This window comes from Equus quagga, chromosome 11 (assembly GCF_021613505.1).
Source record: "Equus quagga isolate Etosha38 chromosome 11, UCLA_HA_Equagga_1.0, whole genome shotgun sequence".
Taxonomy (NCBI): domain Eukaryota; kingdom Metazoa; phylum Chordata; class Mammalia; order Perissodactyla; family Equidae; genus Equus; species Equus quagga.
In genome coordinates, this window is record NC_060277.1 from 55,801,223 (window position 1) to 55,807,091 (window position 5,869).

A 5,869-nucleotide genomic window follows, 5' to 3' on the forward strand; every position below is an offset into this window, starting at 1 on the left:
GCTGGTGTGTCACCAGATCTTCTCTCTTTGACCCTAAATTGAGAAAAAATGAAATTTTTAGCCCCAAAGCGTCGAGACTCTGACGGCTCCCGTTTCTGTCCTGAGCTGGGCAGGGCAGTGTCTGTGTTACCCCACTTTCAGAGAGGAAACGGAGGCAAAGAAATGGAGTAACTCCTGCATGCCGCGCCGAGGCGACCTGCCTGCGCTGTCCCGCCTGGCGCAGCGCCCCGCTCTGCAGAGGTGGCAGCCTTGTGGAGGGAGGCAGAGAGAACCGCAAAAACCCCGCCGGGGCCCCTCCCCATCCTGCCTCGTGCAGCGGCAGCAGTGCCGCGAAGCTTGCATGGACAAGTCCTCCCCCAGATGGAGCAGAGAGAAGCAGGAGCCCGCGATGGTGTCTAAGGCCCTGTGCCCCGTCCTCCAGGAGCCACAGACGCGGATCCTACTGGGCTCAGGCAAGAGAGCGCGTGAGGACGCCGCAAGGGTGAGGAAACAAGAGGCAAAGGGACGGACACAGCCTGAGCTCAGCAGATTCCTGAGAACAGGGGCTCAGCGGTGTCAGAGTTTAATTTCTTAAGAGAGGCTGGAAATCTGGATTTCTCATAGGAAAAGAATCTCAGATTTTAAATTAGCCACTCATTCAAAACTGTGAAACCATCATGACAGCTAACACTCTGAAGGGCAAACTGAAAGTGTCTGCAGGCTGGACAGGCCCGTGGCCTCTGCCCGTTCTTAGGCCACTTCCCCCAACGTGCCAAGCATGTGCCGACCTCAGGGCCTTTGCACTTGCTGCTCCCCTGCCTGGAAAGCTCCTCCTCCAGATAGCTCATGGCTTACTTCTCACTTTGTTCAGGTCTCTGCTCAAATGTTACCTCCTCCAAGAGGCCCCCCCTGAGCTTTGCCTTCCCACTTCCCTGCATTATTTTTCTTCATGGCACTGTCTCCACCGGGCATGTTGGTATATCCATCTCCCCAGTGAGAACATTGGCTCCATGAGGTCAGGAGCCTTGTCTCAGGCATCTCTGGATACACAAGGGCTACCTGGCCTCAGGTGGACACAGGCAGCATCTGTTGAATGGGTGGCTCGTACCCTCCCCAGGATCCTGAGATGTTTGTGGGGCATAGACGCAGGGGCCCATGTTCAGGGCCAAGGGGACATCAAAAGGATCCAGGACTAGAGAATGTGGTGGCACTGGGCCTGAAAGGAAGCCAACTTACACCTGGGGCAGGAGTCCGATGAGTGGGTTCCCACCGTCCCCAACCTCATGAGCTCAGTGGGAACTCTGGAAAAGCCCGATCCCACTAGAGGCCTCGGTTTCCACACCTGTACCGTGAGGGAGGTAGCAAATATCACTGTCTCAGGGGCAGCCTGGGGGCATGAGATGGCCACCATGGCCAGTGGCCTCAGCCAGGCCTGTGGGACAGACCTATCAAGGGGCTCAGTATCTGTGGAGCAGCCACAGCTGCCCAGAAGGGCCGGGACGGGCTGCAGGCTGAGTGCAGCCGGGGCCCCTGGAGGAGGAAGAGGAAATGTCCCAGCCTCAGGGATGCCAGAGCCGGGTGGAGGGCCGGGGCACGGCCTGCAGCCTGGGGGCTTCAGAGAGGCACAGGCCAGCATGTGGCAGCCGGACAGCGGCAGGAGCTGTCTGCCTCTCTTTGAGGGACAAAGGGGACGGCAAAGACCCCTCCCAAACGCACCCCTGAGGAGGTTTTCTGGGAATCTCAGTCACGTCCCCACAGGGAGCAGTGGGGCTGCAGGGGTGGGTCCCGGGCAAGTCTGGGCCCATCTAGGCCAGGACATTTCTTAGACACCTCTGATTGAGGACGGAAAGTTCACGTGAGGTTGGCATTCCACTGCAGAATCCATATGAGGTTTGCTTTCACATGAGTGTGTCAGGTCCTACCCCAGATCTTTGAGGAAAGCCAGTGCCCCAAGAAGATGGGTGGGAGTGCCCTCTGGCTTGTCCTTCTCCAGGGACAACGAGCCCATCTGAGACACGCAGTGACAACGCAAAGAACCAGGACTTGGAGGTCCCGTGGCCCTCGGGCCAAATCCCAGCTCAGCTCCTTCCAGCCAGACCCCTTCTCCGTGGGCCTTGCTTTCCTCAGACCTGGGCCCCTGGCTGGAGTCCCCAGAAATCAGGAAGGGAGGGAGCAAAGCACAGCCTTGAGGGGGCAGACGGGAGTGTGCGCAGTGCCGGATCAGCAAGGGGAGCCGGGCTGGAGGGCTTCCAGCTGAGCAAAGCGGGGGCCTTCGTCACGAGGACTGCTGTCAAGGCCGGCAAGAAGATGCATCCTGACAACACCAGGGACTGTGACCCGGTCACTCCCTTCCGAGCTCTCTGCCCAGAAGAACTGAAACCGCTGTGCACAGAAACCGGCTCGTGAACGCGGACGACTAGACAGCTCACAACAGCCGAAAGGCGGACACGGGCCCAGGGTCCGTCAGCAGGCGGACGGGCGCACAGTGCGGGCTGTCCCACAGTGGAGGCTCATTCGCCATAAAAAGGAATGAAGTTCTGACACTCGCTACAGTGTGGATGAAGCTTGAGGACATCATGCCAGGTAAGACAAGCCAGACACAAAAAGCCAAATACTGTGTGATTCCACTTAAATGAAAAACCCAGAATAGGCAAATTCCTGGAGACAGAAAGCAGACGAGAGGTTGCCAGGGGCCGGGGGAGGGCGTGGGCAGTGAGTGCCGAGGGGCACAAGGCGTTCTCTGGGGTGATGGAAGTGTTCTGGAACTAAAGAGTGGCAATGTTAGCACAAGGCTGCAAATGTAGTCGATGCCACTGAATTTACACTTCCAAATGGGAAATTTTGTGTTATGTGGATTTTATCTCAATAAGGAGGAGGAGAAACCACCAGGAACAGAGCAGGACCAGAGCAGAAACAGCCACTGACATGGTGAGCCAGACCCAGACCGCCAGCGGCCCAAAGGACTCCTTGGGCCCCAAGGCTGTGTGGCCTTGGGCCCACGTCTCTCCATCCTGCAGCGGGTGAGGAGTGTGCCGCTGGGATGGCAGGCCAGGGTGGCAGCTGAGAGCGCTGGGCTCGGGGAAGGGAGGCTACTGGACCCTGTACGCGGTCGTTCTGCTTCCCCAGAGAACCCGGAACAGCCACCCGCAGGGACCGAGCGCCGGCAGGGCTCCAAGAGGCAAGCCTGGCTGCGGCGTGGGGGTGTCCTGGGCTGTCCCAGACCACGTCTGGGCCATGCCCCCGACAGTGGCCGAGAGCTGAGCAGGAGTGGCGGCCTCTCTGTGTCCTTGGTCAGCTCCCATCTCCTCCCTGGGCCTCGCCCACCCACCTGGGAAGGGGATAGACCCCAGTAGTCCACGAAGCTCCTGGCCCAGAGCCTTTCTGCTCCGGGATCTCCAGAGAAGCCGGCCAATCAACGTGATGGACAGGGAGGCAGGGCCGTGCACCGGGTCAGCAGCGCTGATGAAGCGACAGGCGAGTGTTCGAATCCCAGCTCCACCACTTCCCAGCCCCCCACCCTTGGGCCTCTCCCTGCCTCAACCTCTCCATCTGTAAAATGAGGAAAATAAGTGCAACCACTTTGTAGAGTATTAGGAGGATTGAGTGAGCCCCTCAGGGCAGCGCCGGGCTCTCCTCATGTGGCTTCTTGTATCTGACTCTTACAATAACCCACTCTTGAGGCGAAGAAACAGAAGGTCGTGAGTGGAGCTGGCTGGAAGGCGAAAGGGGCCGCGCCCCTCCATCCTAACTAGACCCCTAGCAGTGGAAGCTCAGGCTGGCGGGGCGGGAAGAGGGGAGGTCAGGAAGGAGGCCCTCTCCCTATCTCCCCATCTCTCTCTCTCTCTCTCTCACACACACACACACACACAGACGCACACCTGCAGGAAGAGCCCCCCAGAGTGAGGAGTGGGGAGTGGGGAGCATGTGGCCTGCACCAGGGCCAATTCAGCTGTACCAGGCACACGTTATAAATTTTGCATCATCTGGCTATGAATAGCTTTCCTCTGCAGCAAGACAGGCAGTTCACAGGGGAGAGAAGGGCCTGGGGAGGGCGAGACGCACCCCGAACCCCAACTCGGTTCCTGAGATGCCGCAGACGGAGGACAAGGGCTGCGAGGAGGCTGTGGGAGGATAGAAAGGGCCTCCCCTGTGTCCCACAAGGGCCAGGCAAGTTTGCCAGCCCAGCGGGGGAGGCTGCACAGGGGTCCCCATGGAGCCCCTGCAGCCCCATGAAGGCTTCCAAGACTGAGCCCAGGAGGACGCCGCAGCCCACCCAGAGACTCCATTCTCCCCCAGCCCTCGTGAGGCCCACGAGGTAGGGGCTGCGAGGCCATTTCTCAAATGGGCACACTGAGGCCTGGGGAGGTCACCCTCCACCAAAGGTCACGCATGCCAGCTCAGCCCAGTCAAGCTGATGGGGAAGCATGAGGGGGCCAATCAGAGAGGGGCTGGCTGGGCCTAGGGAGTGGGGTCCAGTGGGGTGTGGGCAGGCGGCTCGGGGTGGCCACAGTGAGGCTGATGGTGTCACAGCAGCTTCCACAGCCAGTGCGGCTGGAGAGCCCGGGTTCAAACGTCAGCCCCACCCCTTCCCAGCTGGGCGGCCTTGGGCAAGACACACACACATAGAAAATAAACCTTTCTGTGCCTCAGGTTCCCCAATAATAAACACATAAGAGAATAATGAAAGTACCCACCCCCCAGGGCTGGGGCTCAGGTGGAGGCTCTGGGCCCCACCCTGCCGCTCCAGCTCAGTTTTCCCATCCCCGAACAGGCCGGCCTAGGCGAATGCGTACGGCCTGGAGGGGAGCCTGGCGCAACGGAAGGGCCCCGTGAGCCTTTGTCTCCACTGTCGCGGAGTCTGGGTCAGTGAAACATGGAGGGGGCCCCTCATCCATAATCAGAGGAAGTCACTGCCGGGCAGTGCCCACTCGCCACCAGGGGGGCACCCCAAAGTGTCTAAGGCATGCTTCCAGTCCCCACCAGGCCAGCCGGCCCTGGCTGAGGCCAGGGAGTGCGGTGAGGGGACACCCAGACATGAGCACTGGCCCTGGCCGGTGAGGCCGTCAGCTCTGCTGCCCCTCTGGCAGGGCTGAGGGTGACGGGGCCGTGTCCACACAGGGCTCTGCAGGGCACCACCGCCTGCACCCACAGCCCATGTTCCCAGCTTGGGGACCTCCGACCATCTCCTTAACCCCACACCTCTGTGAGCTGGTCTGTAATCTGAGAAAGTGGACCAGCCACCCCATGGGGTTGTGGTGAGAGTTACTACGCCCAGAACCACATCCAGGCCACTTGTTAACTTAACCCTGGGGGCCGGCTTCACCCAGTGTTGCCCTGTGCCAGGCAGGCCTGTTCTCAGTGCTCTGTGTGTGCTGACTCCATCTTCAGAGCGCTCCTCTGAGGCAGCTGCCGTTAGCACCCCATTTTACAGATGGGGAAACTGAGGCCCAGGGAGGTGAAGGGACCTGCCCATGACGTGGCCCTCATCGTCATCCCTCCATCACCACTGGCACCAGCATTGGGATCCTGGCTCTTGCATTTAATTGCTGGAAGACCAGGATGAGACCTCATCTCTCCCCCAGGCCTGTTTCCCCGGCAGCGATGGGTCTGAAGTGACGAGGGCAAAATCCGAGTCTGGTCCTGGCGCCTTCCCTTGCTAGCGGGGGAGGCGAGTCCTCACCCCTCTGTGTGCTTCTGTCTTCTCCTCTGTGAAGTGGGAGCCGTGACGGCTGCTGCTCGCAGGACGCAATGAGGCCAAGCGCACGAGGCTCTCAGCACAGCCCTGGTGCTCAGGGAAACGGGTCGTGCTTTTGTGACCGTTGCTGCTGCTGCCGTAAAGCGAGGAGTCCCTAAGACCCCTCCCGCCCTGACACTGACTAGAGGAGGGGGG